At 40.4% G+C, this 25,415-nt stretch overlaps 1 protein-coding gene across 4 annotated transcripts in view; it reads left to right on the top strand.

Annotated features, from left to right (window-relative positions):
• The first annotated feature begins 9,489 nt into the window (after positions 1-9,489).
• PATJ (PATJ crumbs cell polarity complex component) overlaps positions 9,490-25,415 on the top strand; it is a 383,451-nt gene continuing 367,525 nt past the window's right edge. For 2 of the 4 annotated variants that reach the window (XR_008715910.1, XM_055585657.1), the window contains exon 1: positions 9,490-9,639. The gene's annotated coding sequence lies outside the window, so the exon portion shown is untranslated. The remainder of the gene's footprint in view (positions 9,640-25,415) is intronic. The other 2 variants (XM_055585656.1, XM_055585655.1) reach the window with 1 other exon arrangement.

Raw genomic sequence — 25,415 nt, 5'->3', positions numbered from 1 at the left:
TTCTCAGGAGACAGGTATGGTAGTCTTATATTCAAATCTCTTCAAGAAGTTTCTACAGTTTGTTGTGATCCACACTGTCAAAGGCTTTAGTGCAGTTATTGAAACAGAAGTAGATGTTTTTCTGGAATTATATTGCTTTCTGTATGATCCAGCGAATGTTGACAATTAGATCTCTGGTTTGTCTGCCACTTCTAAACCCAGGTTGTACATCCAGAAGTCCTCGGTTCATGTACTGCTGAAGCCTAGATCTAGGATGTGGCATGATAATTTGCATTTCTAATCAGCTAACAAGTGATGTTGATATTACTGACTCAGAAACCACACTTTGACAACTTGGAGATAATGTATTACAAGATACATCATTTTTGAATGAGAAGACATGAAACTATTTGCAATAATACCTTAGTATTATAACTGCATTTAAAATTTTTCTTAAACCAATTTTGCAGCATTACTATACTATTTTAAAAATTAAGACATTTATGCCTAAAGACTTAAGTGATAAGGAATTTGAAGGTTAATAGTTCAAATTTTAAACTTCCTGTTTTAACTGGACTTACACTTTCCTTTTCCCCCTTTTCCTCCCTCTCTCCCTCACTCTCTCCTGTCCTCCTTTCCTTTGTTCTTTCCTTCCTCCCTCCCTTACTTCTTTCCTTCTTTTCTTTTCTCTCTGTCCCTCCTTCTCCTCCATAAAGATATTTATCAAACATTTACTTGTATCCAGCATAAGACAAGGCCCTACAGACTGAAAAAAATAGACAAGAATCCAGCAGTTAAACACTTTGTGTTTCCTGGGGGGAAGGACAAACAGTTAAAATAGTTTGGTAATTGCTACAAAAGAAGCATGTACTAAGTAGTAGAGGGTTTTGATAAGATAACTCCCAAAGAGTTCTGGGAATGTAATATTTTGCCACTGGCATCAAAATAATTCAAAATCAAGGCCAAACCGGGGGAACAGGGTTGTTTCTTCATAGAATACATGACCACCTAAAAATGTACAACCTAAAAAATTAACCATTAACACTGAGTTTAAAAAATTACCAATAGTATGTATAATATACAGCTCACCACCATCCCTCAACCTTATCCTGTGATGAAATTTAGGAAAGGGGTTGGGGCCAAGGATCAGATAAAATTCAAGGATAAAGATTGGAATGTCTGTTATACATAGTATCTGGTGACAAAAGATTGTGACTTTGCATTTTGACTACTTTCAAAAAGTTCTGGGGAATTTCCTCATGGTCCAGTGGTTAGGACTCTGTGTTCTCACTGCATAGAGCCTGAATTCAATCCCTGGCTGGGGAACTAAAATCACAGAAGCCAGTGGCTTGGCCAAAAAAAAAAATTTCTGAATCAATTTTCAAAATACTATATAAAGAAAATCAGAAGGAGAAAGGAAGCATCTTTCTAACTTGTTTATTTAAATTACGACAAAATTAGATATTTTCCTGATGATTGCAGGAATATTGCTGATATTTGTGTTATTTTTCATATAGATTTTTAACAATTAACTGTTTAAAAATGCTTGTGCTTTGTTAATCCAATTACAAAATCTATTTTTATGATTCTAATGATTATCTTTGTTCTCCCCCACAATATACAAACTGAAAAAAACAAAACTCTTCACATGAAAGTAAAATACTTTCTTAACTTTCTTGATTTGATTACAGTCTACTCTCTCTTCTAACTGTACTTTAGTCTATTTTCTCATGGCTCAGTAAAATATGTTACTTTACATTTTTGCAAGTATAGTCTCTGATCATAGGATTACTACATTGTCTAATTTTAGTAAAAAGGTTGTTAAATCTCAAACTTAGGCATGTTTTCAATGCAAAATTTCTTTGTCATATAAAAATTCTATAGGATTCTTTGGAAATTCTACAGAAAGTAAAGGACATGAATAGCACAGCCCAATATGGAAACTGCTATGTACAAACATTAGGAAAGAGGATTACCAGTGAAGCCTGAAGCAAAGCTTCCTCTGGAATTCAGGGCTCAGCAACATTGAATCTTTTCATTCCTAAAATTCTAGTATACACCTAATTACATTAACACATACTTTTGCCCAGAGCAATCTCATTCCTATTTCAAAGATTAAAACAGAATCATTGAGATAAAAGATCATTCAGTTCAGTTCAGTCGCTCAGTCATGTCCGACTCTTTGCGACCCCATGAATCGCAGCACGCCAGGCCTCCCTGTCCATCACCAACTCCTGGAGTTCACTCAGACTCACGTCCATCGAGTCAGTGATGCCATCCAGCCATCTCATCCTCTGTCGTCCCCTTCTCCTCCTGCCCCCAATCCCTCCCAGCATCAGGGTCTTTTCCAATGAGTCAACTCTTCATGTGAGGTGGCCAAAGTATTGGAGTTTCAGCTTTAGCATCATTCCTTCCAAAGAAATCCCAGGGTTGATCTCCTTCAGAATGGACTGGTTGGATCTCCTTGCAGTCCAAGGGACTCTCAAGAGTCTTCTCCAACACCACAGTTCAAAAGCATCAATTCTTTGGTGCTCAGCTTTCTTCACAGTCCAACTCTCACATCCATACATGACTACTGGAAAAACCATAGCCTTGACTAGACGGACCTTTGTTGGCAAAGCAATGTCTCTGCTTTTCAATATGATATCTAGGTTGGTCATAACTTTTCTTCCAAGGAGTAAGCGTCTTTTAATTTCATGGCTGCAGTCACCATCTGCAGTGCTTTTGGAGCCCAAAAAAATAAAGTCTGACACTGTTTCCCCATCTATTTCCCATGAAGTGATGGCACCAGATACCATGATCTTTGTTTTCTGACTGTTGAGTTTTATGCCAACTTTTTCAGTCTCCTCTTTCACCTTCATCAAGAGGCTTTTTAGTTCCTCTTCACTTTCTGCCATAAGGGTGGTGTCATCTGCATATCTGAGGTTATTGATATTTCTCCCAGCAATCTGGATTCCAGCCTGTGCTTCTTCCAGACCAGCGTTTCTCATGATGTACTCTGCATAGAAGTTAAATAAGCAGGGTGACAATATACAGCCTTGATGTACTCCTTTTCCTATTTGGAACCAGTCTGTTGTTCCATGTCCAGTTCTAACTGTTGCTTCCTGACCTGCATACAAATTTCTCCAGAGGCAGGTCAGGTGGTCTGGTATTCCCATCTCTTTCAGAATTTTCCACAGTTTTTTGTGATCCAAACAGTTAAAGGCTTTGGCATAGTCAATAAAGCAGAATAGATGTTTTTCTGGAACTCTCTTGCTTGTTCCATGATCCAGTGGATGTTGGCAATTTGATCTCTGGTTCCTCTGCCTTTTCTAAAATCAGCTTGAACATCTGGAATTTCATGGTTCACTTATTGCTGAAGCCTGGCTTGGAGAATTTTGAGCATTACTTTACTAGCGTGTGAGATGAGTGCAATTGTGTGGTAGTTTGAGCACTCTTTGGCATTGCCTTTCTTTGGGATTGGAATGAAAACTGACCTTTTCCAGTCCTGTGGCCACTGCTGAGTTTTCCAAATTTGCTGGTATATTGGGTGCAGCACTTTCACAGCATCATCTTTCAGGATTTGAAATAGCTCAACTGGAATTCCATCACCTACACTAGCTTTGTTCATAGTGATGCTTTCTAAGGCCCACTTAACTTCACATTCCAGGATATCTGGCTCTAGGTGAGTGATCACACCATCGTGATTATCTGGGTTGTGAAGATCTTCTTTGTACAGTTCTTCTGTGTATTCTTGCCACCTCTTCTTAATATCTTCTGCTTCTGTTAGGTCCAGACCTTTTCTGTCCTTTATCAAGCCCATCTTTGCATGAAATGTTCCATTGGTATCTCTAATTTTCTTGAAGAGATCTCTAGTCTTTCCCATTCTGTTGTTTTCCTCTATTTCTTTGCATTGATCACTGAGGAAGGCTTTCTTATCTCTTCTTGCTATTCTTTGGAACTCTGCATTCAGATGCTTATATCTTTCCTTTTCTCCTTTGCTTTTCACTTCTCTTCTTTTCACAGCTATTTGTAAGGCAGACAGCCATTTTGCTTTTCTGCATGTCTTTTCCATGGGGATGGTCTTGATCTCTGTCTCCTGTACAATGTCACGAACCTCCGTCCATAGTTCATCAGGCACTCTATCTATCAGATCTAGTCCCTTAAATCTATTTCTCACTTCCACTGTATAATCATAAGGGATTTGATTTAGGTCATACCTGAATGGTCTAATGGTTTTCCCTACTTTCTTCAATTTAAGTCTGAATTTGGCAATAAGGAGTTCATGATCTGAGCCACAGTCAGCTCCTAGTCTTGTTTTTGTTGACTGTATAGAGCTTCTCCATCTTTGGCTGCAAAGAATATAATCAATCTGATTTTGGTGTTGACCATCTGGTGATGTCCATGTGTAGAGTCTTCTCTTGTGTTGTTGGAAGAGGGCGTTTGCTATGACCAGTGCATTTTCTTGGCAAAACTCTATTAGTCTTTGCCCTGCTTCATTCTGTATTCCAAGGCCAAATTTACCTGTTACTCCAGGTGTTTCTTGACTTCCTACTTTTGCATTCCAGTCCCCGATAATGAAAAGGACATCTTTTTTGGGTGTTAGTTCTAAAAGGTCTTGTAGGTCTTCATAGAACCGTTCAACTTCAGCTTCTTCAGCATTACTGGTTGGGGCATAGACTTGGATTACTGTGATATTGAATGGTTTGCCTTGGAAATGAACAGAGATCATTCTGTCATCTTACAAAAAATGATCTGTCTTACAAAAGATCATTACTCTCCCCAAATTTCTTTTTTAAGTAAGATGGGCATTTTTTTTTTCTCTTGTGGTAAATTTATAGCACCTGGTCTTGTTACATATTTTGGAATTTTTCTACATGCATGCTCTCAAGTATTTCTGTGTCTTCTCTTTGATGCACCAGTCTAACTGCCCACCATCCAATTAAATTAACCTTGACTCATCACTTAATAAGTTATACCCTATGCCAAGTATATTTCATGTTGAATGTCAAATGTAGGCTGTAAAACTGACTTTATCAGAGTCATACTTCTCAATAAAACAAAACTGAATGAACTGGCTTTTCTATTAAGTAAGTTTCACCACCAGTATCCCTTTTATTAGGTTCCGAGCTTAAGATCATCTTTGCACTTTAGTTTTCTCCTTTTTCTTCTTTAATCCTTTTATCTAATCAGTACGCAACTGATACTTTTAAGTGCTCTTTTTTTTTTTTTTTTTTCCGGTCATACCATGAGGCATGTTCCCTGACCAGGGATTGAACCTGTGCCTCCTGCAGTGGACGTGCTGAGTCCTTACCACTGGATCACCAGGAAAGTCTCAAGTTCTCATTTTTTTCTAATTCTATATTCTCACCCTGTTTCAGGTATTCATCATTTTCTACATACCTTGCTATAATGCCTTTTTCCTTCCTCTTTTTGATTCTAGGCCTTCTCCCTAACTTTGTCAACCCATGTTTCACACTGCCTCCAGATTAATCTTTCATTTAAGCAAACACAAAACCTCTATCATATTCAAAATTTTATTCAAAATCTTATTTAAGTTCCTTGGATTTTACCCAAAGGAGTTGAAAACATTTCTCCAGACAAAAAATCTGAAGACATACTGAGAGCAGTTTTATTCATAATTGCCCAAACTTAGAAGCATAAGATATCCTTCAGTAGGTGAACAGATACATAATCTGTGGTCCATCCAGAAAATTGAATATTGTGCTGTGCTAAGCTATTAAGCCATGAAGAGACATGGAAAAACCTTAGATGCATGTTACTAAAAAGCCAATCTGAAAAGGCTACATTATGATTCCAACTACCCAACATTCTGGAAATGATGAAACTCTTGTTGTTGTTCAGTTGCTCAGTTGTGTCTGACTCTTTTCGACCCTATGGATTGTAGCACGCCAGGCTTTCCTTCCTTCACCATATTCCTGTGCTTTTGCAAACTCACGTGCACTGAGTTGGTGATGCAATCCAACCATCTCATCCTCTTGTTGTCCCCTTCTCCTCCTACCTCCAATCTTTCCCAGTATCAGTCTTTTCCAATGAGTTGGCTTTTCACATCAAGTAGCCAAAGTAGGCAATGGCACCCCACTCCAGTACTCTTGCCTGGAAAATCCCATGGATGGAGGAGCCTGGTAGGCTGCAGTCCATGGGGTCGCTAAGAGTCAGACATGACTGAACAACTTCACTTTCTCTTTTCACCTTTATGCATTGGAGAAGGAAATGGCAACCCACTCCAGTGTTCTTGCCTGGAGAATCCCAGGGATGGGGGAGCCTGGTGGGCAGCCATCTATGGGGTCGCACAGAGTCGGACACCACTGAAGTGACTTAGCAGCAGCAGCAGCAGCCAAAGTAGTGGAGCTTCAGCTTCAGCATCAGTCCTTCCAATGAATATTCAGGATTGATTTCCTTTAGGATTGACTAGTTTGATTTCTTTGCAGTCCAAGGGACTCTCAAGAGTCTTTCCAATTCCAATTTGAAAGCATCAATTCTTCAGCATTCAGTCTTCTTTATAGTCCAACTATGGAGACAATTAAAAGGTCAATGGTTGCCAGGAGCTGAAGGCAGCACTGGGGTGGGGGCTGGGGGATGCATAGGCAGAGCACAGAGGATTTTTAGGACTGTGAAACTGTTCTGCATGATATTACAATGGTGAATACATTATACATTTGTCCAAATCCATAGACTCTACAATACCAAGTACTTTGGGTGATTATGTGATAATATAGGTTCATCAGTTGTAAGAGATACACCATTCTGGAGGAGGATGTTGATAAAGAGGGGAGCTATGAATGTGTAGGGAAAGGGGTACATGAGAAATCTGTTCAATTTACATCCTAAAACTGCTCTAAAGAAATAAAGCATTTTTAAAAATTAAATAAACACCAATCAAATGTTTTATAAAAAGTAAAAAAAAAAATTCCTATTCAAATATTTTCAGTGGTTCTTTAGTTTCTTAGAGATGAAGGATAAAATCTTATAACTTAAAGTTCTCTGTAGTATTTTCAGGCCCATCTGCTCTGGCCTCACTTTATTTACTCCTACTCCTTGGCTTTCTCCTTGCTGTCACATGTATCTGTCATGTTCATGCCATCTATGTGCTGCTTCATTTATTGAGCACTTTCTATGTGCCAGGTGTATGCAAGACATGTAAATTCTTCATTCAACTTTCAAAAATACCACGTGAAGTAAAAACACTGTTACCGAAATTTCACCAATAGGAATTAGAATATTTAAGTAACTTGTCAAAGTCACATATTTTAGGAAATGGTGGAATCAGGATCAAACTCAGATCTTCTGACTTCAGAGATATATTCTTAAAAATTGTGCTCATCTTCATCATTCTATCAACAAGATACTCTTGAGGGTTCTCAGAGGTAAAAACAACAACAAAAGAAACTCTGTGCCATATGCATAAATGGAGAAGGAAATGGCAACCCACTCCAGTATTCTTGCCTGGAAAATTCCATGGACAGAGGAGTCTGGCAGACTACAGTCCATGGGGTCGCAAATGTTTGGCCATGACTGAGTGACTGAGCACAATGCATATATATGGAATCTAGAAAAATGGTACTGATGAACCTATTTGCAGGGCAGGAATAGAGATGCAGCTGTAGAGAATGGACTTGTGGACACAGTTGGGGAAGGAGAGGATGGGGCAAGCTGAGAGAGTAGCATTGATATATGGGATATTCCAGGTGGCACTGGTGGCAAAGAACCCACTTGCCAATGCAGGAGACATGAGAGACACGGGTTTGATCCCTGGGTCAGAAAAATCTCCTGGAGGAGGGCACGGCAACCCACGCCAGTATTCTTGCCTGGAGAATCCCATGGACAGAGGAGCCTGGTGGGCTATACCATGGGGTTGTATCCAACTTCAGCTGCATGCACACAGACATGCAGCATTGATATATATAAACTATCATGTGTAAAATAGATAGCTAGTGGAGAGCTGCTGCATAGCACAGGGAACTCAGCTGGGTGCTCTGTGATGACCTAGAGGGGTGGGATGGGGCTGGGGTGGGAAGCAGGCTCATGAAGGAGGGAATGTATGTATACAGAACAGCTGATTCACTTTGTTGCACATCAGAAAGGAAACCAACATTGTAAAGCAATTATATTTAAAAAAAAAAAGTAATTTGTTTTTTAAGAGGCAGAGGCCATGCTGAAATTGTGTATCTTTTTACCAGGCCTGACAAGTGATATTTTTCTAAACAAACAAACAAACAATAAAAAAAAAACTAATGGTAACACTATGAAGTGTCAAGCGTATGATCTTGTAAAGGCTGTTCTTACAATTGCAGTGGTCTTTTATCTTCCTTGAGGAGAGGTGTCCCCGTAGTTAACATACAGTCAATCACACTGCTTAACAAATACTAGATTTATTTAATGAACAAATACCTGAAGAATCAAAATTCTAGTTAGTTACATTAGAGAGAGTGGAATAAAGCCCTTTTAGATTTTACATAGTATTTCTTCAAGTCAAGTTATAGTATCAAGAATAAAAACCTTAAAAGCATATAGGGAAATAAACACTGACTTCGAGTCAGAAGATCCAATCTGGGTCCCAAATTTTGGGTAAACTACTTAACCTATAGGTGCACAGTTTCTGTTGGAGAAGGAAATGGCAACCCACTCGTGTTCTTGCCTGGAGAATCCCAGGGACGGGGAAGCATGGTGGGCTGCCGTCTATGGGGTCACACAGAGTCGGACACAACTGAAGTGACTTAGCAGCAGCAGCACAGTTTCTTCGTCAGTTTTTTCACAGGGCCAATGAGGTAATGTACAAGCTAGCGCTCAGCATATCGCAGGCAAATACTGCTACACTGGTTTCTTTCCTCAACTAAATGAGAAAAAAATAACCTCAGTTATACTTAGAATTTTACGTTGAGTCAACAGATGAAGACGCTAAGGAGAGATGACAGAACGGGAAAGGAGAGGTACAGAAAGGGACCACACTGCTGCTGCTGCCAAGTCGCTTCAGTCGTGTCCGACTCCTTGCTGCCCCATAGACGGCAGCCCACCAGGCTCCCCCGTCCCTGGGATTCTCCAGGCAAGAACCCTGGAGTGGGTTGCCATTTCCTTCTCCAATGCATGAAAGTGAAAAGTGAAAGTGAGTCGCTCAGTCTTGTCCGACTCTTCGCGACCCCATGGACTGTAGCCGTCCAGGCTCCTCCGTCCCTGGGATTTTCCTGGCAAGAGGACTGGAGTGGGTGCCATTGGCAGATTCGACCAAATCCTTTCATCAATGTCCTTCTTTAGTTTCCTTGATTTCAGGTCTTCTCTCAGCCCAGCCCTCCCACACCGGTCCAACCAGATCTCCCCACCACTTGGCTTTTCGTCTACCCTCTTGGCCCCCAGATCCCACCTTTTTCTGGCTGCTTAGCACTCCCTCGCCCAGTAGAACTTCACCTGCTGAAAGTAGAGAAGCCCACCGCCCCGGCGCTACCCCAGCAGTCGGCCTCCGGCAGCCCCAAACTCGCCCTCCCCCCTGCTCCCGCGCCACCTCGGCGCCCCGCCCCGGCCGCGGAGGGTAGGAGAGAGGGGAGGGCCTGCCAGGTGAGGCGCGGTCGCCCTGGGCTTCTCACTTCCGCCCAGGTGAGGGAGGGCTGACGCCGAACCTGCCCGCCCGCCAGCTCCGGGCTCCCACCGGCGCCTCCGCCCGATCAGGTAAAGCGGGGGGCCAGCCGGGCAGGCGCGCGCTGCGCCGCGGGGACCCCGCGCCTCGAACCGGACGGGGCCGCTCTCCCCGCGTCCGGAGCCTCCTCCCCCGTCCCGGCGCGCTTTCCGTCAGTCGTCCGGGAAGAGTGGGCACGGGAGACCCTGGGCGCCCGGCCAAGACCGCGGAGGGCACGGGGTGCCGTCCTCCTGCGTGGGGCACTGGGACCCCACCGTGATCCCCGGCCCTCGGTGCCGGGCTCGCCGGAGGCCGCGGGCCGCGCAGCCGCCGCGCCCCGCCCTGGCGGCCCTCAAATCTCGGCCCTGGTCTGTACCGGGAGAGGCCGGGATCAAATTTTGCACCCAGATGGGTGTCTGCGCTTCGCCCCCAGAGCTGGGCAGAGTCGCCCCAACTGGTGACGGTGAAAGGAGTGAACAGGTGGTGGCCTGCTCGAGGTCCCGGAGGACGGGGTGCCCAGGTCCCCATCTGGTTGCTGGTGGTCACGTAGCCGAGTTCCCAGGCCGACGGTCAGGCCTAGGCTCTGCTAGCTTCACTCTTTAGATGGGGAGGACCAGGCGGAGAGCGCTCTGCCTCCAGCCTTTGGGGAAATCGCAGGATTCCTGCTCTAAATAAAGCTCAGGGAAGCATTTTCACATTCTTTCCCCCTACCTCCTACAAGTATCTCAACCCTCTAGGGACACCTAGCAGTCCGAATTAATCTCCCCCTGAAGTGTTGTCTTGGCAGTTTGTCATATCTCCAGATGGCTCTTATCACTTTGGATTTGAATTAGTTGTTTACTGGTTTGTCTGCGCGATTCAGAGGGTGGCCTTTAAGGACCTTCTCAGCTGCTTTCACAGTCTGGCCATTGGTAGGTGTGCAATAAACAAATGTTTCTTAAAAGAGCTGAGAAGACTTCTGGAGACCTAGAAAATAAAGACGTCTGTTACACCGAGTATGTTAATACCACTTGTAGGCAGTCTAAGATCCTACTGGTCTGTCAATTTATTTGCTCAAAGCTTTTGAAAGGTAAAGCTAGGGAGGAGTGGAGGTAAAAACTCAAATCGGTTCGTTTTGCAGCATCTGAAAAAGTTAGGCGAGGTAGCGACTTTTAGCCATAGTGAATTTGTTTCTAGGCCCCAAATGATCTTCATAAGGATTGTTTAAAATTTAAAATAATAAGAAAATTAATAAGTAACAGAACTGGATGGTTCTTTACATATAGAATTTATAAATTGTATTCTAAAGAAATTTGCCCTTCTCTAATTGAGATCCTATTAAGGGTTGCATAAGGTGAGCTTGGTATATCAGAATAATGGCTGTGTTTAAAGTTGGAAATAAATTATATTAAGCCCTCATTTGTGTTTAAAGGTGCTTTAATAAGTTCTGGTCATGTATTAATAGTTTTTATAACTATGAAAGTGAAAGTGAAAGTCACTCTCATGTCCAGGCCAGAATCCTGGGCAGTCTTTCCCTTATCCAGGGGATCTTCCCAACCCAGGGATTGAACCCAGGTCTCTTGCATTGCAGGTGGATTCTTTACCAGCTGAGCCACAAGGGAATCCCCTTATAGTTCATAGTTTATAACTATAAAGGTAATGTAGTCATTGTAGAAAAAATGGAGATAATTTTCAGGAAAGGAACTAAAAGCACACACAAACACACCTACCATTGAAAGTAACCACTGATAACATTATGGTATCTTGCCTTTCAGTGAGTATTCTTTAAAAGAAAAATCTGTGTATTTTCCCATGATGAATTTACCTTTTAGAACCTTGTGATTCTTAGACAGTGGCTCAGCATTCAGTAATCCTTGTAATTGCATTTGTTTTTAAGAGCACTTAATAATTAAACTAAACAACCAAGCAGTCTATCTCTGCTTTGTTAAACTTTAACAAAAATACATTAGGTTGGGGAAACTAAAGTGGGTTTAATTTGTTTACTCAAGATTTTGCTCACCTTGGTAGTAGAATAAACTTTTTGAGAAACAGGTCTGCTGCTGCTGCTAAGTCGCTTCAGTCATGTCTAACTCTTTGCAACCCCATAGATGGCAGCCCACCAGGCTCCCCGGTCCCTGGGATTCTCCAGGCAAGAACCCTGGAGTGGGTTGCGATTTCCTTCCCCAATACATGAAAGTGAAAAGTGAAAATGAAGTCACTCAGTTGTGTCCTACTCTTAGCGACCCCATGGACTGCAGGCCACCAGGCTCCTCCGTCCCTGGGATTTTCCAGGCAAGAGTACTGGAGTGGGGAGAAACAGGTCTCAGTTCAGTTCAGTCGCTCAGTCATGTCCACCTCTTCGCGACCCCATGAATCGCAGCACGCCAGGCCTCCCTGTCCATCACCAACTCCCGGAGTTCACTCAGACTCACGTCCATTGAGTCAGTGATGCTATCCAGCCATCTCATCCTCTGTCGTCCCCTTCTCCTCCTGCCCCCAATCCCTCCCAGCATCAGAGTCTTTTCCAATGAGTCAACTCTTCGCATGAGGTGGCCAAAGTACTGGAGTTTCAGCTTCAGCATCATTCCCTCCAAGGAAATCCCAGGGCTGATCTCTCCACCTTAATTTTTGAGATCGCTTGACCATTGCTGTTTGCCGCAACCCCCCCTCCCCGCCCCCGCCCAATTCAGATGTTTCTGAGTAGATTTGGATGCCTTTTTAAAAAGCATTATTCTAGGTTCTGATGCTAATGGAGAGAAAAAAATGAAAAAGGACTGCTTAGTTTTTGCATTTGCACAACTGTGTAGCCTGCACAGTTTGTAGACAGTGAATTAAGTCCACCTACCATATAACTCTTGACAAGTCACTTGATTCTACCCTTGTTTTCCCATTTGTAAATAATCTACCACACTGAGTTTGGGGAGGTTGAAATAAAATAATGTTCAAGAATGTGTCTTGTAAACTGTAAAACATTCTTCTCCTGCTTTTTGCTCATCCACTGAGATGTTGAATTCTGATAGAATGAAGGAGTTTGTTGTTTTTATTGGGAGGAACTCTAGTTTTAAAGTGGTTTCATTCTGAACTGCTCTGCTCAGTGCTTTGGTCATGTCCAACCCTTTGCCACCCAGTGGACTGAAGCCCGCCAGGCTCCTCTGTCCGTGGGATTTTCCTGGCAAGAATGCTGGAATGGGTTGCCATTCTTTCTTCCGGGGGATCTTCCCAACCCAGGGATTGAACCCCCATCTCCCGCATTGCAGGCGGATTCTTTACTGCTGAGCCACGAGGGATGCTCCCTCATTCTGACAGTTACTTTGATAAAAGGTGTCGAGGCTGTATTAGCTGATGAAAGTTTTTACTATAAACACTATACAGAGATCTTTCTGAAAAAGCCTAGGTTAAAACTGCCCTGACAGCATGGTTAACCGCTTGCTTTTGTGACTAAGCACTTGAAATAGGGCTAGTTGGGGTTGAAATATATAAATAGACTGTAAGTATAAATAGACATCAAATTTTGAAGACAATGTAAAAACCTAAATACCTTAGTTTTAACATTATTTACATATTTAAATGATAATTTATATATATTTGGATAATTAAAATCCCCTGGAGAAGGAAATGGCAACCCACTCCAGTATTCTTGCCTGGGAAATCCCATGGACAGAGGAGCCTGGCAGGCTACAGTCCATGAAGTTGCAAAGAGTCAGACATGACTTAGCAACTAAATGACAACAAAAGGATAATTAAATATGTTATTTAAATTAATTTTACTTGTTTCTTTTTGCTTAACATGTGGCTACTAGAAAAATTTCAAATTACATTATGTGGCTCACACTATATTTCTATTGAATAGCAGGGGGTTAGGATTCAATATATGTTTATTCTTAAGAGGGTTTGGTTTACTGAAACCCTTACATTTTGATTTATAAATTGATTTTTTTAAACTCCCAAATTTAGGCCTCCCCACTCCCGCCTCCCTTGTATTCATTGCATTGGTGAAAATTTTTGTTGTTTAGTTTTTTGAGAAACAACTGCTACTGACTACAGAAGAAAAATTGCGGCTAAAACAATTACTTGTTTTTTTGAAGCCCCCAAATAGCTTAGATAATTTTGATTGAAAAGAGATGTTAATAATAATAGTGTGTGCTCAGTTGCTTCGGTCTGACTTTTTGTGAACCTGTGGACTGTAGCCTGCCAGGCTCCTCTGTATATGAGACTCTCTAGGCAAGAATACTGTAGTGGGTTGTCAGGCCCTCCAGGGTATCTTCCCGACCCAGGAAGATACCTGGGTGTCTCCTGCATTGCAGGCGAATTCTTTACTGCTGAGCCACCAGATAGCCACCATTTGTTGAATGTTCACTGCATTCAGGCTGCTTTATAATCTCTTATTTAGTCCATCCAACTATAAATATTTAATACTTTTATTAATTATTTTATAAACAAGGAAGCTAAAATATAGGAAAATTTAAGCAATTGGCCACAAGAACACAGAGCTGGTTCCAGGAATGCAACCCAGGTCTCTATGATTTCAAAGCTTGTAAACTATAGATTCTCCTGTATTTTGGGAATTGATTATTGAATCACCTGGAAAAAAGTTGGTTATCGAAAGAGATATTTAGTTCTAATCCCTTGTTTGTGTTAGTGACCAGTAGGGAATGCTCAACAGATTAGGTGAATGAATCATGAATTCCTACTAATCATGTAGTTACAGTGAATGAAAAGGAGTTTGTATATCATCATGACTAAATCTTAAAATGTAAAATCTTAAAAATGTAAAATTAAATAAAGCTGAAGGATAAACATATAGTATAATTGCCATTTGTATAGTTTAAAACTCTGCCACCCAATAATATTGTAAACAAAGGTAGTTTGTGTTTTAAGAATTTCAGATTTGAATTGTCTTTATATTGATTGCATGCATTTGTGAAGCTGCCTTGTGGTTAAATGAAGTTAGTAAAATCTCTGTGAAATGAGCATTCTCTAATATTGATCTTAGTCTTAAAAGAACAAACCAAACCAGTGTTGCCCTTTGCTTTGATGCTGTGCACGTGTCTGGTTAGTAGATAGCTTTGAAGCCCAGGTGTGCAGCATTTCATGGACAGACAGACCTGTTTTCATTTAACTTTAGCCCTTAATTGATAGGCATGACGTTGATAACAGCCTGGGTAAGGCTTCTGCAATGGGAAGGGCAGTCCCTCACTGTATTATTTTCTGGAACTTGAAATGAAGTTCCAGGATGGAGTGTGGTAGGAGAGGAAGATGAAGTAAGTAGATGTTGATGGTCAAGTTTACAAACTTTCATTCCCTCCCTATTGAAAATTTGAAATCTCTGACTTTCATTTTTAAAGTAGTTAGTTGCTGAAAAAGTCTTTAGCAGTTGACCTTCCCTCCCCACAAAGTGAAATTAATTCCACTCAGTGGCAGTTGCAGTCTTCCTGTCATTACCATTTCAAAGTGCTTTCCCCCTTAGTTTTTGAAATTATAAGATCTTTTCTACATTTGCAAAAAGATGATACATTGTTGAGATAAATGAGATGTTATAACAGAATGATCCTGCAGTGTACATAGTAGGCACCCAAAAACTGGTTACATGATTTAATGCCAGATGAAATGGATTCTGGGAAAAGGTCAAGAGAAGGGTGAACATTAGTGGGAAAGGTGTCTAAAGCAAGTGCTTAGTCACTCAGTTGTGTCCTACTCTTTTTGACCCCATGGACTGTAGCCGGCCAGGATCCTCTGGACATGGGGAGTCTCCAGGCCAGAATACTGGAGTGGGTTGCCATGCCCTCCTCCAGGAGATCTTCTGAACCAAGGGGTCGAACCCAGGTCTCCCACATTGCAGGTGGATACACTCTGAGCCACCAGGGAATAGTTTGGCCTATTTCACAATTTGTTCAGATTGTTTTGAGTATCACAAGCATCCCAAAAGTGGCATGACTCTATTTCTGAGAGGTTAAGGGCATACAGTCTGCAATGTGGAAGAACTAAACAGAATATTTGAGGTGGAAACTAGCCATTAACAAGGAGTGTGAACGCCTGGTTCTTTCAGAGAATGACTGGCTACACATCAGAGATCCATAAGTGAAAATCGCCCAGTTCATTATTTTTTTTTGCTGATCATTGGAGAAAAAACTGCTACCAACAGGAAAAAAGAGCACATAATAAAACAGTTTAACTTTGTACACAGTGGACAAGTTATAGGCAGAAACTGATATGCTTTGGTTAACTATGAATTGTTTAATGAGAAAAGTTAGTATTTATCTAATTGAATTATTCTGATAAACTGACTTAATTTTCAGTTCTGATTCTGAGTTTAACATGGAATCTTTCAGCTTTGACTTCAACATGTCCTCCTAAATGTCCAACATTAGGTGGACTTGAACATTGCCTGTGGCTTAGGCACATGGCCCTGAAGTATCAGGCTCATTTTAGAATTTATATATATCTGTTTCCAAAATTCCAGGAGTATGGTGTTTTGATGGCAGCCAAAAATACACTATTTATTTTTTTTTTTTAAACATCTAAGGAGTTTAGAAGATGCTTTGCTGTTTGATAGGGATGCAGGCTAGGAGACCTGTCTCGACTCTACATTAGGATGACAGCAGATGTGTTTATCTGTAGTTTGAATGAAGAGCCATTGTTACTCCCTGAAAAGGAGAGTTTGTTTTCCATTTAATCAATACCTCATAAATGCTGAGCTTTGAAGAAATGGCCATGGCAACTAGACACAAGTTGAGCTTTGCTCTGCTAAGGGAGCAATAGAAATTTAAAGTTGCTCATGTATTCCAATTTTTGAATAATTTCTGAAATCATGACTTCATCTGTAGTTAATAGCGTTTAGATTGTTCAGAGTCCCCAGTTTCCTTGAGCTCTGCCATTGAAGAGTAACATGCAGTCTAACTGTGATATGCCCAATTCACACCTGTAGTAACAGGCTGACTACCTGCGCTTCCCTATAATGGTTGCCAGTGATCTTTTCTTTCAGTTTTCTAAGGTAAATTATAAGATGTCTTGTTAAACCAGATTTTCAAGACATGAGATATCTTGCTCAATTTAAGAAAGAAGCATAGATGTCTTAGGTAGTTACAGTCTTGTGTGCTACTGGGAATCTGCAGAGTATGTTTTTCAGGGTCCTTAATTGGCCTACATTCTTGAACTAAGGCAGTTAATAAATCTTTTCAATAAGTTCCCTTCACCTAGAAATTTAAATCAAATTAAATTTCTAACTCTGCAGCAGTTTTTCTCAAATATTGCATTAATTGGTAATGGCTAAGGGCATGGTTATTTTTGAAAAGCCACAATATTATAATAATTTCCTTCAATCAAATCCCACAGTGAACCAGACATGAAAAATTCATGGCACAAACTCTCTTGATCAATGATGCAGTGGAAGCTGTTAAACATAATAGACTACTGGTTCTCTGGAGTCTGTGCAGCTCTGAGGAAAGCAGCACTCTGTGGCATTTTAAAGCCTGGCCTCTGACCCATTGTAGGTAGCCTGTCTACCACAAGGTACACTCAGCTTTACAATGCCTATACAAACTTGAAATTCCTTGCTGTAAACCCTGTCAGTTTCTCTGCCAGGCCAAATAGGTCAAAATTCTTTGGCCAAAGATTTCCTATGACCATAAAATGAATGAAACATGGGTTCCTTTTAGTGTACATGCTACTTCCTGGATGGTCAGTTATACAGTTATTGCATTTCTTCCTGCTGACCTCATATACTCTGAAAGCCCTAGTGCCCTTCCCTAGATATTACATAACATCATGAAGTTGTGGTAATTATCCAGGTATGTTCTGTGGACATAGTTGAGCTTTTAATAAATATGAGTCATAGGATTGGATGGCTAACCAGGTTCTAACCTGAATCCTTACTCAAAGATATTGACCACCATGCTTTTCAGAATATGCAGGAAGATCTTTTGAGAGAGTAAAAAAGGACAATAAAATTTTGCTTTTTATTTTTTCCTTACTTTCATGATGCTTTTATTTTATGTATATTTTAAAACACATATAATATGTAAATATAGTAATATATGTTTGTAATGATGGTAAGGGGAGTGGTCAACATATTTTTAACTGATGGGAATGTGTGTTTCAAAAAGTTTAAAGACCACTAATCTATCTTGTTACCAGAATTACCTTTTTAAATAGAAATCTGGACTCAATATTTCCCTACTTAAAAGCCTTTGATTGCTTCCTGCTGCTCACAGGATAAAGAGTAGTCTACTTAGCATTATTTACAAGGACCCTCTCAAAATAGTCTGTCTGAACCAGTGCTTCTCAAACTCAGTGATGGAAGATTAGGTTTCCCCTCCCTTAGTCTTTCAAGGACTGACATTTTTATGAAATTATTAGAAAAATGAATTGTTAGAAAAAGGAAATTAGAAAAATAAACACAATGTAAGTTGTGCTTTTTATTACTAAATTCAATAGACCTACATGACTGCCACATTCCATGGTTTCTAAATAAGTATCAGTTTTGGTGCTTATCTCTGTGGGTGAAGCATCAATCCACGGTCTACACGTGTAGTAACACTGGTCTGAATTACTTTTTCGCCCTTTCTGCTGCCTTTAGAGACCTATAGTAGTTCATTTAGAGCTAGTTACTAGTCTCACTGAGAGCCATGCACTTTTATACCTGTATGTGGTAATTCTCTGATTGTGGTCTCTAGACTAGCTGCACTAGGATTACAGGGGAACTTTGTTAGATATGCAGATTCTCAGAACTTGGCTTAGACATACAGGATCAGAAACACTAGGAGTGGATCCTACAATTTGTGTTTTAGCAATCCCTCAGGGTGATCCTGAGGCTTATTAAAATTTAAGAAGTCCTTAACTCAGGGCACCCTGTATGTCATTCAAACTGGAACCCTTCTGAGAATGAAATGGACTGCTATTAATAAAGATGCTGAGTAATCTGAGACTATTTTAGGCAAATGAGGACAAATGGCCACTCTGCTTTTATACTCCATTCTTTTTCTGAGAGAGGTCTCTGGTGTGTTCTCATTCCAGCATTCCCAAACTTCCATGGGCAGGGAAGTCACTCTGCTTTTATGATTTCTCTGAGCACATGGTCCAGTTCAGTTCAGTTGCTCAGTCATGTCCGACTCTTTGCAATCCTGTGGACTGCAGCACACCAGGCTTCCCTGTCCGTCACCAACTCCCGGAGCCTACTCAAACTCATGGCCATTACATTGGTGATACCATCCAACCATCTCACCCTCTGTTGTCTGCTTCTCCTCCCACCTTCAATCTTTCCCAGCATCAGGGTCTTTTCCAATGAGTCAGTTCTTTGCATCAGGTGACCAAAGTATTGGAGTTTCAGCTTCAGCATCAGTCCTTCCAATGAATATTCAGGACTGATTTCCTTTAGGATTGACTGGCTGGATCTCCTTGCAGTCCAAGGGACTCTCAAGAGTCTTCTCCAACACCACAGTCCCAAAGCATCAATTCTTCTGTGCTCAGCTTTCTTTATAGTCCACCTCTCAAATCCATACATGACAACTGGAAAAACCATAGCTTTGACTAGATGGACCTTTGTTGGTAAAGTAATGTCTCTGCTGTTTTTTGTTTTTTTTTTTTACTTTACAATATTGTATTTGTTTTGTCATACATTGACATGAATCCACCACGGGTGTACATGTGTTCCCCATCCTGAACCCCCTCCCATCTCCTTCCCCATCCCACCCCTCTGGGTCATCCCAGTGCACCAGCCCCGAGCATCCTGTATCATGCATTGAACCTAGACTGGCAATTCATTTCACATATGATAATATACATGTTTCAATGCCATTCTCCCAAATCATCCCATCCTCACCCTCTCCCACAGAGTCCAAAAGACTGTTCTATACATCTGTGTCTCTTTTGCTGTCTCGCATACAGGGTTATTGTTACAATCTTTCTAAATTCCATATATATGTGTTATTATACTGTATTGGTGTTTTTATTTCTGGCTTACTTCACTCTGTATAATAGGCTCCAGTTTCAACCACCTCATTAGAACTGATTCAAATGTATTCTTTTTGATGGCTGAGTAATACTCCATTGTGTATATGTACCACAACTTTCTTATCCATTCGTCTGCTGATGGACATCTAGGTTGCTTCCATGTCCTGGCTATCATAAACAATGCTATGATGAACATTGGGGTACACGTGTTTCTTTCAATTCTGGTTTCCTCGGTGTGTATGCCCAGCAGTGGGATTGCTGGGTCATAAGGCAGTTCTATTTCCAGTTTTTTAAGGAATCTCCACACTGTTCTCCATAGTGGCTGTACTAGTTTGCATTCCCACCAACAGTGTAAGAGGGTTCCCTTTTCTCCACACCCTCTCCAGCATTTATTGCTTGTAGACTTTTGAATAGCAGCCATTCTGACTGGCGTGAAATGGTACCTTATTGTAGTTTTGATTTACATTTCTCTGATAATGAGTGATGTTGAGCATCTTTTCATGTGTTTATTAGCCATCTGTATGTCTTCTTTGGAGAAATATCTGTTTAGTTCTTTGGCCCATTTTTTAATTGGGTCTTTCATTTTTCTGGAATTGAGCTGTAGGAGTTGCTTGTATATTTTTGAGGTTAATTCTTTGTCAGTTGCTTCATTTGCTATTGTTTTCTCCCATTCTGAAGGTTGTCTTTTCACCTTGTTTCTAGTTTCCTTTGTTGTGCAGAAGCTTTTAATTTTAACTAGTAAATTATAATAAACAAGTATAATATATAAACAAGTATAATAAACTAGTAAAAATAAACAAATAAACTATTTGTTTATTTTTGCTTTTACTTCCAGTATTCTGGAAGGTGGCTCATAGAAGATCCTGCTGTGATTTATGTCGGAGAGTGTTTTGCCTATGTTCTCCTCTAGGAGTTTTATAGTTTCTGGTCTTATGTTTAGATCTTTAATCCATTTTGAGTTTATTTTTGTGTATGGTGTTAGAAAGTGTTCTAGTTTCATTCTTTTACAAGTGGTTGACCAGTTTTCCCAGCACCACTTGTTAAAGGGATTGTCTTTTCTCCATTGTATATTCTTGCCTCCTTTGTCAAAGATAAGGTGTCCATAGGTGCGTGGATTTATCTCTGGGCTTTCTATTTTGTTCCATTGATCTATATTTCTGTCTTTGTGCCAGTACCATACTGTCTTAATGACTGTGGCTTTGTAATAGAGCCTGAAGTCAGGCAGGTTGATTCCTCCAGTTCCATTCTTCTTTCTCAAGATTGCTTTGTCTATTTGAGGTTTTTTGTATTTCCATACAAATTGTGAAATTATTTGTTCTAGCTGTGTGAAAAATACCTTTGGTAGCTTGATAGGGATTGCACTGAATCTATAGATTGCTTTGAGTAGTATACTCATTTTCACTATATTGATTCTTCCGACCCATGAACACAGTATATTTCTCTATTAGTCTCCTCTTCCATTTCTTTCACCAGTGTTTTATAGTTTTCTATATATAGGTCTTTTGTTTCTTTAGGTAGATATATTCCTAAGTATTTTATTCTTTTTGTTGCAATGGTGAATAGAATTATTTCCTTAATTTCTCTATTTTCTCATTATTAGTATATAGGAATGCAAGGGATTTCTTTGTGTTGATTTTATATCCTGCAACTTTACTATATTCATTGATTAGCTCTAGTAATTTTCTGGTGGAGTCTTTAGGGTTTTCTGTGTAGAGGATCATATCATCTGCAAACCGACAGTTTTACTTCTTCTGTTCCAATTTGGATTCCTTTTATTTCTTTTTCTGCTCTGATTGCTGTGGCCAAAACTTCCAAAACTATGTTGAATAGTAGTGGTGAAAGTGGGCACCCTTGTCTTGTTCCTGACTTTAGGGGAAATGCTTTCAGTTTTTCACCATTGAGGATAATGTTTTCTGTGGGTTTGTCATATATAGCTTTTTTATGTTGAGGTATGTTCCTTCTATTCCTGCTTTCTGGAGAGTTTTTATCATAAATGGATGTTGAATTTTGTCAAAGGCTTTCCCTGCATCTATTGAGATAATCATATGGCTTTTATTTTTCAATTTGTTAATGTGGTGTATTACATTGATTGATTTGTGGATATTGAAGAATCTTGCATGCCTGGGATAAAGCCGACTTGGTCATGATGTATGATCTTTTTAATGTGTTGTTTGATTCTGTTCGCTAGAATTTTGTTAAGGATTTTTGCGTCTATGTTCATCAGTTATATTGGCCTGTAGTTTCCTTTTTTTGTGGTATCTTTGTCAGGTTTTGGTATTAGGGTGATGGTGGCCTCATAGAATGAGTTTGGAAGTTTACCTTCCTCTGCAATTTTCTGGAAAAGTTTGAGTAGGATAGGTGTTAGCTTTTCTCTAAATTTTTGGTAGAATTCAGCTGTGAAGCCGTCTGGTCCTGGGCTTTTGTTTGCTGGAAGATTTTTGATTACAGTTTCAATTTCTGTGCTTGTGATGGGTCTGTTAAGATTTTCTATTTCTTCTGGGTTCAGTTTTGGAAAGTTGTACTTTTCTAAGAATATGTCCATTTCTTCCACGTTGTCCATTTTATTGGCATATAGTTTCTGATAGTAGTCTCTTATGATCCTTTGTATTTCTGTGTTGTCTGTCTTGATTTCTCCATTTTCATTTCTAGTTTTATTGATTTGATTTTTCTCCCTTTGTTTCCTGATGAGTCTGGCTAATGGTTTGTCAATTATACTTACCTTCTCAAAGAACCAGCTTTTGGCTTTGTTGATTTTTGCTATGGTCTCTTTTGTTTCTTTTGCATTTATTTCTGCCCTAATTTTTAAGATTTCTTTCCTTCTACAACCCTGGGGTTCTTCATTTCTAGTTGCTTTAGGTATGCTGCTGCTGCTGCTGCTAAGTTGCTTCAGTCGTGTCCGACTCTGTGCGACCCCATAGACGGCAACCCACCAGGCTCCACCATCCCTGGGATTCTCCAGGCAAGAACACTGGAGTGGGCTGCCATTTCCTTCTCCAATGCATGAAAGTGAAAAGTGAAAGTGAAGTCACTCAGTCGTGCCCGACTCTTAGCGACACCATGGACTGCAGCCTATCAGGCTCCTCCATCCATGGGATTTTCCAGGCAAGAGTACTGTCAGTTTGCCTTCTCGGGCTTTAGGTGTAGAGTTAGGTTATTTATTTGACTTTTTTCTTGTTTCTTGAGGTAAGCCTGTATTGCTATGAACCTTCCCCTTAACACTGCTTTTACAGTCTCCCACAGGTTTTGGGTGTTGTGTTTTCATTTTCATTCGTTTCTATGCATATTTTGATTTCTTTTTTGATTTCTTCTGTGATTTGTTGGTTATTCAGAAGCGTGTTGTTCAGCTTCCATATGTTGGAATTTTTAATAGTTTTTTCCCTGTAATTGAGATCTAATCTTACTGCATTGTGGTCAGAAAAGATGCTTGGAATGATTTCAGTTTTTTTGAATTTACCAAGGCTAGATTTATGGCCCAGGGTGTGATCTGTCCTGGAGAAGGTTCTGTGTGCGCTTGAGAAAAAGGTGAAATTCATTATTTTGGGGTGAAATGTCCTATAGATATCAATTAGGTCTAACTGGTCTATTGTATCATTTAAAGTTTGTGTTTTCTTGTTAATTTTCTGTTTAGTTGATCTATCCATAGGTGTGAGTAGGGTATTAAAGTCTCCCACTATTATTGTGTTATTATTAATTTCCCCTTTCATACTTGTTAGCATTTGTCTTACATATTGAGGTGCTCCTATGTTGGATGCATATATATTTATAATTGTTATATCTTCTTCTTGGATTGATCCTTTGATCATTATGTAGTGTCCTTCTTTGTCTCTTTTCACAGCCTTTGTTTTAAAGTCTATTTTATCTGATATGAGTATTGCTACTCCTGCTTTCTTTTGGTCTCTATTTGCATGAAATATCTTTTTCCAGCCCTTCACTTTCAGTCTGTATGTATCCCTTGTTTTGAGGTGGGCCTCTTGTAGACAACATATATAGGGGTCTTGTTTTTGTATCCGTTCAGCCAGTTTCTGTCTTTTGGTTGGGGCATTCAACCCATTTACATTTAAGGTAATTATTGATAAGTATGATCCCATTGCCATTTACTTTATTGTTTTGGGTTTGAGTCTATACACCCTTCTGTGTTTCCTGTCTAGAGAAGATCCTTTAGCCTTTGTTGGAGAGCTGGTTTGGTGGTGCTGAATTCTCTCAGCCTTTGCACGTCTGTAAAGCTTTTGCTTTCTCCTTCATATTTGAATGAGATCCTTGTCGGGTACAGTAATCCAGGTTGTAGGTTTTTCTCTTTCATCACTTTATGTCCTACCATTCCCTCCTGGCCTGAAGAGTTTCCATTGAAAGATCAGCTGGTATGGGAATCCCCTTGTGTGTTATTTGTTGTTTTTCCCTTGCTGCTTTTAACATTTGTTCTTTGTGTTTGATCTTAATTTGATATTAATTTGATTAATATGTGTCTTGGGGTGTTTCACCTTGGGTTTATCCTGTTTGGCACTCTCTGGGTTTCTTGGACTTGGGTGATTATTTCCTTCCCCATTTTAGGGAAATTTTCAACTATTATCTCCTCAAGTATTTTCTCATGGTCTTTCTTTTAGTCTTCTTCTTCTGGGACTCCTATGATTCGAATTTTGGGGCGTTTAACATTGTCCCAGAGGTCTCTGAGATTGTCCTCATTTCTTTTAATTCGTTTTTCTTTTTTCCTCTGTTTCATTTATTTCTACCATTCTATCTTCTACCTCAGTTATCGTATCTTCTGCCTCCATTATTCTACTGTTGGTTCCCTCCAGAGTGTTTTTGATCTCATTTATTGTGTTATTCATTATATATTGACTCCTTTTTATTTCTTCTAGGTCCTTATTAAATCTTTCTTGCATCTTCTCAATCCTTGTCTCCAGGCTATTTATCTGTAACTCCATTTTGTTTCCAAGATTTTGGATCATTTTCACTATCATTATTTGGAATTCTTTATCAGGTAGATTCCCTATCTCTTCCTTTTTTGTTTGGTTTGGTGGGCGTTTATCCTGTTCCTTTACCTGCTGGGTATTTCTCTGCCTCTTCATCTTGTTTATATTTCTGTGTTTGGGGTGACCTTTCTGTATTCTGGCAGTTTGTGGAGTTCTCTTTATTGTGGAGTTTCCTCACTGTGGGTGGGGTTGGACGGGTGGCTTGTCAAAGTTTCCTGGTTGGGGAAGCTTGTGTCAGTGTTCTGGTTGGTGGAGCTGGATTTCTTCTCTCTGGAGTGCAATGAAGTGTCCAGTAATGAGTTATGAGATGTCAAAGGGTTTGGTGTGACTTTGGACAGCCTGTATATTGACACTCAGGGCTATATGTTCCTGTGTTGATGGAGAATTTGTGTGGTATGTCTTGCCCTGGAACTTGTTGGCCCTTGGGTGGTGCTGGGTTTCAGTGTAGGTATGGGGGCATTCTTTGAGCTCCTATCGATTAATATTCCCTGGAGTCAGGAGTTCTCTGGTGTTCTCAGGATTTGGACTTAAACCTCCTGCCTCTGGTTTTCAGTCTTATTCTTACAGTAGCCTCAAGGCTTCTCCATCTATACAGCACCGATGATAAAACATCTAGGTTAAAGATGAAAAGTTTCTCCACAGTGAGAGACACCCAGAGAGGTTCACAGAGTTACATGGAGAAGAGAAGAGGGAGGAGGGAGATAGAGGTCACCAGGAGGAGAAGAGAGGGAATCAAAAGAGGAGAGAGCAAGCTAGCCAGTAATCATTTCCTTATATGCTCTCCACAGTCTGGACCACTCAGAGATGTCCACAGAGTTATACAGAGAAGAGCAGAGGGAGGAAGGAGACAAAGGTGGCCAGGAGGATAAACAGGGGAATCAAAAGGAGACAGACAGATCCAGCCAGTAATCAGTTCCCTAAGTGTTCTCCAC

The sequence above is a fragment of the Bubalus kerabau genome, chromosome 6 (genome assembly GCF_029407905.1).
Source record: "Bubalus kerabau isolate K-KA32 ecotype Philippines breed swamp buffalo chromosome 6, PCC_UOA_SB_1v2, whole genome shotgun sequence".
NCBI classification, from domain to species: domain Eukaryota; kingdom Metazoa; phylum Chordata; class Mammalia; order Artiodactyla; family Bovidae; genus Bubalus; species Bubalus kerabau.
This window is presented reverse-complemented; position numbering and strand designations above follow the sequence as displayed.